The sequence below is a fragment of the Pecten maximus genome, chromosome 8 (assembly GCF_902652985.1).
Source record: "Pecten maximus chromosome 8, xPecMax1.1, whole genome shotgun sequence".
Taxonomy (NCBI): domain Eukaryota; kingdom Metazoa; phylum Mollusca; class Bivalvia; order Pectinida; family Pectinidae; genus Pecten; species Pecten maximus.
In genome coordinates, this window is record NC_047022.1 from 8,642,735 (window position 1) to 8,657,908 (window position 15,174).

At 38.7% G+C, this 15,174-nt stretch overlaps 1 protein-coding gene across 1 annotated transcript in view; it reads left to right on the plus strand.

The window, feature by feature from the left end:
* Positions 1 to 308: 308 nt before the first annotated feature.
* LOC117332688 (LHFPL tetraspan subfamily member 2a protein-like) overlaps positions 309 to 15,174 on the plus strand; it is a 66,495-nt gene continuing 51,629 nt past the window's right edge. Inside the window, exon 1 of the mRNA XM_033891687.1 lies at positions 309 to 1,080. The gene's annotated coding sequence lies outside the window, so the exon portion shown is untranslated. The remainder of the gene's footprint in view (positions 1,081 to 15,174) is intronic.

Sequence of the window (15,174 nt, forward strand, 5' to 3'; positions counted from 1 at the left end):
ACGTTTACTATGACGTCATTATATTTTACGTCATGAGTGGAACCTACCCACCTTGTTAATGCGTTTAACATCCGTCGGCTACTGTCGATCTCATGGCCGTGAAGACTAGTCCAGTCACAGCTACTGTAAATGTTGAAACAAGATACACAGTAGTATAGTATAGTACGGACAAGTTCAGGCTTTAAATCCGAACTCCGGATCATATGATCCAATAGGAAACGTCGGACCCGGCCTACATGGGCCGCTCAGCAATTAGTGCTGACTAGTTTATGTAGGACGGGAGACCCTGGGCCGAGATCAATACTCGACATAACAAGGCGATAGACATGCTTTGACGGCTAACCACTTGTTGGGGTAACGTGGGCCTTCCCTTGGCACGCGCTCTGAGATCTCTGGACTTGTACCGATGGCTCCTTGTCAAAAACTTTTCCAAAATTTGATCCGGATATTCGATTGATTAACACAGTTTTTCAAAACACCTATCGAATTCTCTATACATTTAAGTTGTGGTAAATTAAGTTGTCATTTTCCAAAATTGATTTTTTTTAACGGGATATATAACTTTTTTTGTGTGAAAAATTCTAAATAAATTAATATTTCACACAAAAGCGTATTACGTAACCGTGCGAAATTTTGTAAATATATTTTTATTTGTACCACAGTGTTAATATTTGTTAGAGATTTTGATTAATTGGTGACGCAATCAATATCAGGTGTGTAGCCTGAACAGGTGTACCAGTGGCTTTGAATTTTTGTAATTATATTGATCACAGGATATTATTACGGTCGGCATTTTGAACTAACAAACAACAGTGTGTGCTTTACTACAATCGTATTATATTTGAGCCCTAACCAGTGAGCTCGTGTGGGATTCTACATTTGAGTGCTACAAAGAAAAAAATACTCGCCTCTAAATCTACAGCAACTCCGCATTCTTAGAATTCCTACTGGCAGTCAATACCGCGCGCGCGCCTAACCACGTGTTTACTAATGTGTTAACCATTAGAGTTGTAAAGGAGTTTCATACCTGTGTTAGTTATTGTGGGGAATTACTTCACTAGCACAATAGAACATGAAAAGGTAAGTAATTGACATTTATATCTAATTTCCATATCTTTACTCAAGTATATTGTTAAGTTCCTTATATATATGTTAGATTCGGATTCATAGGGCGAGTATCAAACCAGAATCCCCCGGAAGTTGTTAGAGTTCCTCGGACGGAGCGATATTTTCCTCATCTACATACTAACATCAAAGTTTTTTTCTAACATAAGTATTAATTTGACATTCCTGTAATGACTTTATTTTTAAACAGTAGGCCATTTTTATAACGTCCTTAGACATATGTTTGTAAAATCGCGATATAATGCCTTTCGTTTATATACAATACAACTTCATTTGATACCTTTTTTATACAGTAAAATCCTCGATATACGGTCACCCACTAATATACAGTTATACCTCGATATAATGTCAATAGTTTTTATACGGTAGAGCCTTTATCTAACATCACTAATCTATATACAGTAAAATCCTCGATATGCTGTCTCTGGGTAATATACAGTTATACCTCGATATAACGTCAATAGTCCATATATGGTAGTGCCATTTAATATATAACGACCTTAATCTATGTATAGTAAAACCTCTTTACAATGCCTTTCGTTTATGCACAGTGCCTCTAATTTGCTTACAATAACTCATAACAACCCTTACTATGATAGGAAAATCTCAGTAAATAACTTTCGTTCATGCACTGGGTTTGTCGCCACAAAATTCGTCATTTATATTCAGCTAAACCTCGATACATTGCCATACATTTAATTCGCCACTTCATTTACTGCCAACATTTTCTAAAATATTTTGCCTTTTTAAAAACCTCCTGCATCAATATTTTCTTCGACTATTGGCCGAACTCCTTTATATCGCCACATATTCGCTGTCCTAGCTTGGCAGTATAACGAGTGTCTACAGTATTACCACATGCCTGCACAATATCCTATACATCCACGTGGTTTAAGTGTAAACTTTGCCAAATGTTTTTAGAATTTACCTTGAAACATCACATCATTCAGACAACGAAGTCTCTCTGCCTCAATGACCGATAGCTGTATAGTGTTCTGTGAATTTGGAATTAATTACAACATCCCACCACACAGCAGTTTTATGGACTTGTACGACGAGTATTACCTACATATATAAGAAGATATAGAGCACATGTTCGTGTCTAAATTGTACGTCAGAGCACGCGAATTGTTTCGATTTACTTATATAGTTCCCTGACGTATGTGTATCGGAGAAATGGCCGTTAGATCTGCAGTAAGTATGATTGGTACGCCGATGTATAACTAGAAATCAGGTTGTTTCATCCGCATCCTTTCTCCATCTTGGAGCACTTAATTTAGATAGTTCCGCAAACCAGATCGATACCTGCTTTTGATCCTCGCCGAAAATTGATTTTGCTAAATTGTTAATCAGAAACAATTGTGTGATATTATAATGAACAGTTAACGAGGTTTGCGTTTTATTTTTTAACGATATCTGGAACATGTTGACTGGTGATGGGCGACTATATCAAGCAACATGTATTTTATAAGAAAATATTTGTTAGCTTCAACAGTCAAATATAAGAATTGATTATTCGTTTTATGATAAAAAAAATCATGTTAGGCTTCATGTTTTTAAATTTGTTGGATTAGTTTACCGTTAAGTTGACAAAAACATGTAAATTGAAGAATTTTAAAATATATATAAAATATTTATATTGAATAAGAAGTTAGATTAAGCTTGCCAGGGGCCGCGGTGGCCAGGTGGTTAAGGTGTCCCGACACTTTAACACTAGCCCTCCACCTCAGTGTTGCGAGTTCGAAACCTACGTGGGGCAGTTTGCCAGGTACTGACCGTAGGCCGGTGGTTTTTTCTCCGGGTACTCCGGCTTTCCTCCACATCCTAAACCTGACATGTCCTTAAATGACCCTGGCTGTTAAAAGGACGTTAAACAAAAACAAACAAAGCTTGCCAATCTACATCAACCACTTTTTATTAAGCTTTGTTAAGTATATTTTATGTTTATAAACCTACGTATTAGGTAATCTCCCTCAATTAGATCCGTGATTGATCTCACAGGGAAAGGGGTTTTATTTGTTTTTGTTTGTTTGTTTGTTTGTTTGTTTGTTTGTTTGTTTTATATACCTTAACGTCCTATCAACAGCTAAGGTCATTTATGGCCTCTCCTCTGTACGAGATGCATGTGTATAGTGACTGAGCGTGTATTTTGGGAGACTGTAGTTCATTTTCGTCTCCCTGTGAAAGTGCGAAACCGATGCCGACGTTATAGTGCGATCTCACTGAACCATACTGCCGAAGACACCCAGCAGAACACCGCACCCGTTCACATTATGCTGACAACGGGCGAACCATTTGTCCTACGTATATATGCTGAGCGGTGAATACGATTACCAACTACCGTTTTTAAAGACTCTGATATGTGTCGGCCAGGGGACAGAACCCAAAGCCTTCATCACAGGGGCGAACGCTCAATTTAAGGCCAAAAGTGAGGCAGTGTCAAGGGAGACATTAGGAAGAAGAAAGCTGTTTAGAAAGAAAAGAAAATATCCAAAATTTAATCGCCTCTTACGATCATGAAATGGGGGCAACGGGTATTTTATTACGCTCTCTACTGCTGATCTGTGGTTTGGGGATAGGTCGAGGGGGTTGGTGGGTGGTGGAGGAATGTGTATGGAAGAGTTTTTATAGTTAAATTTGTCTTATTTTAAGATACAAACATAAATAAAGAAATAGCGTTACTTGTATTACTTTTACACGACTGAACTTAAAAGCAAAAAAATAAATAAATAAATAAATAATAATAATAATAATAAGTTTAAATAAATAAACAAATGATGAATCAATAAAGATAAATTTGCCAAACAAACAAAAATAGCACAACCTCTGAGTTGCATGTCTGAGAAAACTGCGGTCTTCATAAAAAAATAACAAGAAAAAAAGTCAAACTCTTACTGTTTTTGTTTCGGTATGAGGATTTCGGTAATTGAATCCAAAAACATGCCAAATAAAACAGATTTGTTTCTGCTTGTCTCGCCAAGCTGTGTGCATTACGTCTGTATTCTCAAAAGTGTACTTTTTTTACTGTCCAGAGACGACATTTTCTCCAGATCCTATCTATCATTATATGTCGATTTTAGGGGAATGGTTTTAGCGATAGACTGAAAAATTTGGCTCTAAAACGGCCATATATAATTAGAAGAAATAGCTTTAACCTACACCCACTTATTTTAATCGCTCATATTGATCAATCTTGTGGTTGACGTTAGGTGGCGTGGTTGGCATGGTTACGTCACTCGAAGGAGTGGCGTAATCACGCAGAAGAGTTCCGTAGCGTTTTTGTGTCGTCCGCCATTGCCATTTTTAATGCTTACGAAAGCCTGTTTTGTGTCGTTTTAACCGACTGAAAATTCATTTTAAAAAATCGAAGAAAAACTAATTTACACTGGGAAACTGTCGCTTTAGGGAAAAAATCATGATATCGGGGGAAAATATAAGGATCGTGACCAGTCAAGTTCTGTATGTCCCTTTGGCCGCAAGGATCCTTGATGACCAATAATGATTAGCTGCACCTATCATGAGACTTGAGATCTCTCTTTTTCTTTTCATTCTTTTCAAATTTTATGTTTACTTTGACGACTCTCTAGATGCCTCTGGTTAGCCTCGAGAATGACGTGACCGGGTGAATGCACACTGCCTGTCCATTTTGTTGTTTTGATAGGGAGATCAGTGATCATTGGTGTAAATTATCGTCATATGATTGTGAAATCTCAAGATAACGCCCCTTGCTTGTAAATGGTAAAACCTGGATATCAGGGCCACCGGTTAAAAAGTACAGCATTGATATATAGTGTACTGTTCATTTAAGCATTGAACGGCTTTCAGTTGGCATTCATAGTCAATATGAATGCCAAACTGGACAGAGGCAAATTCAACATGAAGCGCGCTTATATTTACCATCTGCGATTTTTTATTTGTCGTGCGATTTTTTTTTGAAATTTTCAAATTCAAATTTCAGTTGGCAGTTCATAAGCTGGTGAACTCGCAACTGAATTGGTAGGGTTATATAGTGGCAGTGCCATACAATGGTAAATATATACAGATGGAAAAGTTTCGATCGTCACTCGTTCATATAAAGTTCAATTCTGACATAACGCCATATATTCATATACAGTACCGTTTATTTACAGAAATACCTCGATATAATGTCTCACGTTTATTACAGTTGTAACTGTACCATCTCGATATAATGCCCCATGTTTATTTACTGAACCATCTCGATATAATGTCTCACGTTTTTTTGAATAACACATCAATATATTGCCCCATGTTAATTTACTGTACATCCTCGATATAATGTCCCTCGTTTATTTACTGTACAACCTCGATATAATGTCCCTCGTTTATTTACTGAACAACCTCGATATAATGTCCCTCGTTTATTTACTGTACAACCTCGATATATGTCAGTCGTTTATTTACTGTACCACCTCGATTTATTTACTGTACAACCTCGATATAATGTCAGTCGTTTATTTACAGTACAACCTCGATATAATGTCCCATGTTTATTTACTGTACAACATTGATATAATGTCAGTCGTTTATTTACTGTACAACCTCGATATAATGTCCCTCGTTTATTTACTGTACAATCTCGATATAATGTCAGTCGTTTATTTACTGTACAACCTTGATATAATGTCAGTCGTTTATTTACAGTACAACCTCGATATAATGTCCCTCGTTTATTTACTGTACAACCTTGATATAATGTCCCACGTTTATCTACTGTACAATCTCGATATAATGTCCCTCGTTTATTTACTGTGCCACCTCGATATAATGTCCCTCATTTATTTACTCTAAAACCTCGATATAATGTCCCTCGTTTATTTACAGTAACATCTCGATATAATGTCCCTCGTTTATTTACAGTAACATCTCGATATAATGTCACTCGTTTATTTACTGTACAACCTCGATATAATGTCCCTCGTTTACTTACTGTACAACCTCGATATAACGTCACTCGTTTATTTACTGTACAACCTCGATATAATGTCCCTCGTTTATTTACTGTACAACCTCGATATAATGTCACTCGTTTATTTACAGTACAATCTCGATATAATGTCCCTCCGTTTATTACTGTACAATCTCGATATAACTGTCACTCGGTTATTTACTGTACACCTCGATATAACGGCACTCGTTTTATTTACTGTACCACCTCGATATAATGTCACGTCGTTTATTTACTGTACCACCTCGATATAAGGTCCAGACGTTTATTTACTGTACAACTCGATATAATGTCCCACGTTTATTTACTGTACAACCTCGATATACTGTCCTTCGTTATTTATGTACATACTCTCGATATAATGTCCCACGTTTATTTACTGTACAACCTCGATATAATGTCACTCGTTTATTTACAGTACAACCTCGATATAATGTCCCACGTTTATTTACTGTACAACCTCGATATAATGTCCAACGTTTATTTACTGTACAACCTCGATATAACGTCCCTCGTTTATTTACTGTACAACCTCGATATAATGTCCCACGTTTATTTACTGTACAACCTCGATATAATGTCCCCTCGTTTATTTACTGTACAACCTCGATATAATGTCCCACGTTTATTTACTGTACAACCTCGATATAATGTCCCTCGTTTATTTACTGTACAACCTCGATATAATGTCCCACGTTTATTTACTGTACAACCTCGATATAATGTCACTCGTTTATTTACTGTACAACCTCGATATATGTCCGACGTTTATTACTGTACAACCTCGATATAATGTCACTCGTTTATTGACATGTACAACCTCGATATAACGTCCCCGTTTATTTGACTGTAACAACCTCGATATAAATGTCAGCTCAGTTTAATTACATGTAGCAACACTCGATAGAACTGTCACTCGTTTAGTTACTGTACAACCTTCGAGATAATGTCCCTAATCGTTTATTTACTGTACCACCTTCGATATAATAGTCACTACGTTTATTTACTGTACAACCTCGATATAATGTCAGTCGTTTATTTACTGTACAACCTCGATATAATGTCCCACGTTTATTTACTGTACAACCTCGATATAACGTCACTCGTTTATTTACTGTACAACCTCGATATAATGTCCCTCGTTTATTTACTGTACAACCTCGATATAATGTCACACGTTTATTTACTGTACAACCTCGATATGATGTCAGTCGTTTATTTACTGTTCAACCTCGATATAATGTCGCACGTTTATTTACTGTACAACCTCGATATAACGTCACTCGTTTATTTACTGTACAACCTCGATATAATGTCACACGTTTATTTACTGTACAACCTCGATATGATGTCAGTCGTTTATTTACTGTACAACCTCGATATAATGTCACACGTTTATTTACTGTACAACCTTGATATAATGTCGCATGTTTATTTACTGTACAACCTTGATATAATATCCCATGTTTATTTACTGTACAACCTCGATATAATGTCCCACGTTTATTTACTGTACAACCTCGATATAATGTCCCTCGTTTATTTACAGTACCATCTCGATATAATGTCCCACGTTTATTTACTCTGCAATCTCGATATAATGTCACTCGTTTATTTACTGTACAACCTCGATATAACGTCACTCGTTTATTTACTGTACAACCTCGATATAACGTCACTCGTTTATTTACTGTACAACCTCGATATAATGTCCCTCGTTTATTTACTGTACAACCTCGATATAATGTCCCTCGTTTATTTACAGTACCATCTCGATATAATGTCCCACGTTTATTTACTCTGCAATCTCGATATAATGTCACTCGTTTATTTACTGTACAACCTCGATATAACGTCACTCGTTTATTTACTGTACAACCTCGATATAACGTCACTCGTTTATTTACTGTACAACCTCGATATAATGTCACATGTTTATTTACTGTACAGCCTCGATATAACGTCACTCGTTTATTTACTGTACAACCTCGATATAATGTCACATGTTTATTTACTGTACAGCCTCGATATAACGTCCCACGTTTATTTACTGTACAACCTCGATATAACGTCACTCGTTTATTTACTGTACAACCTCGATATAATATCCCACGTTTATTTACTCTACAACCTCGATATAACGTCACTCGTTTATTTACTGTACAACCTCGATATAATGTCCAACGTTTATTTACTGTACAACCTTGATATAATATCACACGTTTATTTACTGTACAACCTCGATATAATGTCCCTCATTTATTTTCTGTACAACCTCGATATAATGTCCCTCGTTTGTTTACTGAACAACCTCGATATAATGTCAGTCGTTTATTTACTGTACAACCTCGATATAATGTCCCACGTTTATTTACAGTAACACCTCGATATAATGTCACTCGTTTATTTACTGTACAACCTCGATATAATGTCAGTCGTTTATTTACTGTACAACCTCGATATAATGTCCCTCGTTTATTTACTGTACAACCTCGATATAATGTCCCTCGTTTATTTACTGTATAACCTCGATATAATGTCCCTCGTTTATTTACAGTACCATCTCGATATAATGTCCCACGTTTATTTACTGTACAACTTCGATATAACGTCCCTATTTTATTTACAGTACTACTTCGATATAATGTCCCTAGATAGTTGACTATATATTTCATTCCCCCACATAAATCTTATAAACACATGCTGCATCTCCAAATTCATATAAGATAAACAAGCATATGTGATGAAGAAATAATGGCAGTATACCGAGGGTTTAATGTACATGTACGTTAGGAGGAAGATCATGTTTACTTCGTTCACTATGGGATTTATTTCCCTCCTAAAGAAAGTATCTAGAAACGAATATTATGTACCTTGGCCTAATAATCATCCCAGAGCGCGTACGTAATGACTGATGATGGCACTAGTTTGTCTAAAACCCAACTCATTGTCAAAGTTCTCTATCCTGAGAGCGATCTCGCTTCCCTCTAGACTCTGTTACATATAACACCTCACAAACGTCAGAACGAAAACAAAAACACTACAAAATGTCTGTAAGACATAAATGCCCCCGCTGCCAGTAATTGACACCACAAAAATCGGCAGCTCTTAGGTTAGCTTGTTACATTGTATTGGACTGGACTGGACGCGACGGGACTGGACGGGCACGGGTGACACTATATGCTAAGCACTATTCCGAACGCTGACAACCACTTCTTGTGTTTATTACACAAACAAAAACCGGATTAATTTTAATGTACTACTAGATTCCACAGTTCCACAGTGCATTAAAAACTACATATCAAAGTTTTAAGATAAAATCAGCCCAAGTGTTCGGACTACCGGGACTCTATGACAAACAAACCTAATTATTCGGACTAATGCATCCGTTATATAAACATAAACAAAACTTATAACGAAATATCACTGTACCCAACTGTCCGGACAAACAAATCACACTAGCATGCCTCGACTAACCTGGTTTAACTAAAAACCTGAATCACCATGTCCGGACTAAGAAACCTGTACAAAAACCAAAATATCTGAAATAACGCGGTTTCACTGTACTTAGATAGGCTAACACGATTCCCTTGTACTCTAAAACCAAAAATCAGCTGAACATAAAAGTGTCCAGACTAAAAAGGCTTTCGTGTAAAAATCAAACCCATTTTTTAAGTCTAGCAAAATTCTACTGAACCGATAAGGAAATGTATCAAAACGAAAGTGACTACACGAAAAGAAAAATAATCTGAATTACAAGGATCTGCCGTATTTGGACTAGAAACAAAATATATTGCAATGTTAATATTTAGGTCAATACTTGTACGTGTACGTAGAAAATTGTATTTTCTGGGAAGTTGAACACGAACAAGATCAAATCCCCGTAAAACATGGTAGCGTGGTACCGGGCAAACTGCCAGGAAGGGAGATTTTTCAGCTCCGTGGGAACTGGAGAGTATTCATTCACTGGGTGTAGGCGGTTCCGTGGGTGAATGGCATCTCTCAACGAAAAGTTTTGAAAATTCGCTTTAATTTTCATTTTTATTTGTTGACGAATTTCATTTTCTTATTCCACACTATTCTGTTATTGAAAACGAATAAAATGGAATAATTGAATTATTGATTAAACTGGTACTTCCTGTAGACGAACGGCAACGTCTAAACGTGTTATCTTTGTCGAAAAATATGTATGCCTGTCCTTGGACAAAAAAAAATCAAATTATAAAATCGTGTCCTTGAATTTAGGTCCATAAATCTGACTGGGGATAATTCTAGTCATCAATATCCGGGTTCGGAGTGTGGAAAGAACCACGTGACAATGTATGGTTTCCGGTTCTATAAAAACCGGAAACGAGATGATTTCCCTCGACATTTGCTGGGTTTAATTAGATTAGCGGTAATATAGTGAGAAATTATACAACATACATTTGAGTTATTTGGTTTTTTTCTGTTGAAGGCAAATGTATCGATTAGGGTTTTCAATTGTTTTTCATTGAATGACTCCCAGCTTAACTTTGCATATATCACGCTTTAAATGGTCGTGTCACGCAGCGGTTACGCACTCGTCGTTCACTTAGGCGACTGGGGTTCGATTCCCCGATCGGAAGTCAAAAAAGTACGGGGGTAACCTGCCCTCGGCCACGTGGTTTTTTCCCCTGATAATGAGGTTTCCTCCCACAGTAAGACTCCTCGTGCGCTTCCATCCGGGCCAACAAGGTTGATTTATACATGCTATGTAGCTTGTTTGGCAATTATTTAAGCATTGAACGTTTTTCAGTTGGCATTCATATTGACTATGAATGCCAACTGAAAGCCGTTCAGTGCTTATATTTACCATCTGCGATTTTTTATTTGTCGTGCGATTTGTTTTTTGAAATTTTCAAATACAAATTTCAGTTGGCAGTTCATAAGCTGGTGAACTCGCAACTGAATTGGTAGGGTTATATAGTGGCAATGCCATACAATGGTAGATATTGTAAAATAAATAAAATTAATTGTTTAAAATTGTCAATTAGACGATTTCTCATCAATATTCGCATAATTATGTTGTTTTCAATCAACGTTAGTGTGCGAATTTGTCAGACGCATGTAGAGCTTCCAAAGATTGACTTGAATTTTCGAAATTCAAAATGGATCAACAAAGAAGACTAAAAGGGAAAACCCTTTAGAATTGCTTGTGCTAGTTTCCAGCATTGTTTTTAAATGTAACATAGCCAAAAACATCTCTCTCGGTGTGTTGGATCTGCCTCGTATATACTACAATCTCCAAAAAACTTCATTCGAGATGTTTTTTATTTATTTATTTATTTTTCTGCCAATCAAAAGAATAAAACAAAATTAACCAATACAGATCTTTTTGTGCTCTACGGCTAATCCCCAGAGTCACTAGATTTCAACTACATCACAGCAGACTTTTGACTACCAATAGAACATTTTGGACAACAGATCGTGGTCGTTCACAATGGTTGACGATTAATGGGTGATATTTTATATTATCGTCGCTTAAACTACGATCATAACTCAGAACCTTGTCTCATTAAGCTCCTTGTTCGGGAAAACCGCGAGCAGTTGAGAGGGGGAGGAGGGGGGAGGGGAGGACAATGTGTTTATTTGTTTAAGGAATCAATTGACGGGACCGCTTGTTGAAGTATGATAAATCAATAAGATGGAGTCACATTTTCTCCTCTTACAGCTTCACGCTGAGATTTAGTATTTGATTTCAATATTGTCTCCATCGAATTGATGACGATATTCCAAAGGAATTCTTTTACCAATGTATGAATTTTTACTTCATTTTAATTGAATAAATTGCATATTGGTTTGGTTTGGTTTATTTTCTTTAACGTCCTATTAACAGCCAGGTTCATTTAAGGATGTGCCTGGTTTTGGAGGTGGAGGAAAGCCGGAGTACCCGGAGAAAAAACCACCAGCCTACGGTCAGTACTTGGCAACTGCCCCACGTAGGTTTCGAACTCGCCACCCAGAGGCTGAGGGCTAGTCTCGACCACCGTGGTCCCTTTAATTCCATGAATAGAAGATAGAGCTTTTTTTAAATTCCAATTAAAAACCTTTTGCGGTGAGTAACAAAATCGTTATGATTTGGTGACAAGGTACTTAATTGGTGACGTCAAAACAAGAGAGCCTGGATTTCAGATTAATGTATCCCAACCTTTAGGAACAGAGGAACAGATTTGTAAGGTGTCAAACCTCCTGTTTTACAACTTAACAATCTTTCTCCTACAACACCCCCCCTCGGGGAGGGACGGAGGGGAGACATAAGAAAAGATTACAAAATTCGGTAAATGCTTTGGCCGGACTAGTCACCTCAACACCCCCCCCCCCCCCCCCTCACACCCCTCCCCGCCCTTACCTCGCCCCTTCACGTTCCCCGCAAACACTCAGTTATCCCCCCTTATCCGTCTCCCACCTCTCCTCCCAATCACGCCCATCCACGCTCCCCACAAACACGGATAACTCCCCCCCCCCCTTCACCTCGTCCCTCTCGTACTCCCCCCTCCCCACCCCCTCCTTCCTACTTCGTTACTCCACGCTCCCCACAAACAGGGAATTTTACTCCTACCCCCTTCTCCATCCTCCCTTTCCTTTATCTTGTCCCTGTCCTCCCTTCCCTCCCCACCTCGCCGCTCCACACTCCCCATAATCACATAATTCTACCCCATCTCAATTCATCTCCTCCTCTCCGCCCCTCTACCATTCGCATCCTCGTCCATCTCCCCTCCCTCTCCATGCTCTCCACAAACAGGGATATCAACCCCCTCCTCCGTCCCTCTCTCCAATTCACGTCATCCTCCACGCTCACCACAAGCAGGATATTCTACTCCCCATTCACTACGTCCCTTTCCCCCTCCCTCCCACAACCTCGATCCCCTCTTTCCTATTCACATTATCCCCTCCCCCTCCTCACCCCTCGCACTCTCCTCAAACAGGGAAATCAACTCATGCTCCCTCCTTCATCCTCCCTCTCCTTCCTTCATCTCGTACCTCTTCTCCCTCCTCTCCACCATTGGCCTCCTCATCCCTCTCCCCTCCCCACCTCGCCACTCTTCAAGCAGTGAATTCTAACCCCCCCCCCCCCCCTCTCCCCAATTCACGTCTAACACGCTCTCCACAAGCAGGAAATTCTACTCCCTATTCACTACGCCCCTGTCCACTACCTCCCTTGACCTCGACCCCCTCTTTCCCCTTCACATTACCTCCTCCCACTATTCGCCCCCTCACGCTCCACACAGGCAGGGGATTCTACTTCTCATTCACCTCGTCCCTCTCCCCTCCCTCCTCAATATCGACCCCCTCTTTCCCCTTCACACAATCCTCTCCCCCTCCCCCCCATCCCCACACACTCCTCCCCCTCCTTGCCCCCTCACGCTCCCTACAAGCAGGAAATTCTTCTCCAAGTTCACTACATCCCTCTCCCCTTCCTCTCCCTCTCCCCCTCCCCTCCCTCTCCCTCCCTCCCTCCCTCGACCTCGACCCCCTCCTTTTCCCCTACACATCACCCCTCCCCTTCCTCCTTGCCCCCTCACGCTCCCTACAAGCAGGAAATTCTTCTCCAAGTTCACTACATCCCTCTCCCTCCCCTCCCTCTCCCCCTCCCCCTCCCTCCCCTCCCTCCCTCGACCTCAACCCCCCCTTTTCCCCCTACACATCACCCCTCCCCTCTTCCTCGCCACCTCACGCTCCCACAAACATAGAACTCTACGGGCTTGTACTTTCAGTATTTTTAAAATCTCTTGTTTTGTCACGATAAATGGCTCCACTGGATTCAATTTTCACATTTAATCAGGAAAGCACAAAAAAGTGCTACAAGTATTGTAGAAGATTGAGATTGATAATGACAGATGGACGAGACAGAGTTCCCGCCTCGTATTACGTCTCAACAAAATGATGCTCTATAAGAGGACGCTATTTCATTTCAACACATGTAATTTAAATAACATGATAATTGCCTGAACTTGTGCCCCTGACATGAAAATATTTTCTGTGATGTCAGCTCGATATGTCTTTGTATGTTTTCATTTTAGAAAAAAAAAGTTACAGATTCTTACAAAAAAAAAAGATTTTTTTTTTTATAATTTTGATATCATTTCCACTCGTCTGTGGTGCCAAATGAGTTTTTTTTTCTCAAATTCTCACGTTTCCGCCAGCCACCGGTTCGCCAATACCAGGGGCCGGTTGTTCGAACGTTCATTAAATTAAACCATCATTAAAGTATCATTAAGTCTTAATGATTCATTAAATATCTAATGATAGATTAGTTAATGAATCATTAAAAATGTGTTGTTGGAAAGGTCATTTAAGGTATCATTAACAAATAAAAGTTTAATGAAGACTTAATGACGGATCCACAATTAAACCATCATTAACTGTGGGGATTCCCTCTACCCATAATGCAACATGCGTAAACATCCCGGAGACAAGTAAACATCAAAGATGGCAAAGATGGCAAGAAAAAAAAAACTAAAACATCTTGCGACCATATGTTTGTGAATTTACCTGTAAATCAATGATAATATGTTCGTGTAATGTTTTAATGATACAAACTTTGATGGACATAGGAAAATCAGGTTATTCAACCTTTAGTTATTTTACAAACATAACGAACAGGTTATATAACATTTATATTAAGCACTCTTGTTGGCCCGGATGGAATCATGGAGATGTGTGGGAGGAGACCGGAGTATACGGGGGAAAGTACGTAGTCGGGAAGGGCAGGTATCCCTATTTACCTTTTCACGTCCGATCGGGGAATCGAACCCGGTCGGCCTAATAGAAAAACGAGTGCGATATCCACTATGACACCCGACCACCCTAGAATACGATTATTCTGTTTAGATATAATTTAATATCTTAATGATTACCATTTTTGAAAAATAATATAATATATAAGCTTGCCTCATTGATATGAAAATATTTTTAAAAACATGATTTCGTTCAGTGTTACGAGAGATTATGTTTGGTCTGTATACCTTCATTGTCACACATTGCCTGAACGTAACTGGTGGAATGGTATCCCTTCCGATTGACAAAAGTCGGCTCGTTCTGAGTCGGAGCCTGAATACGAG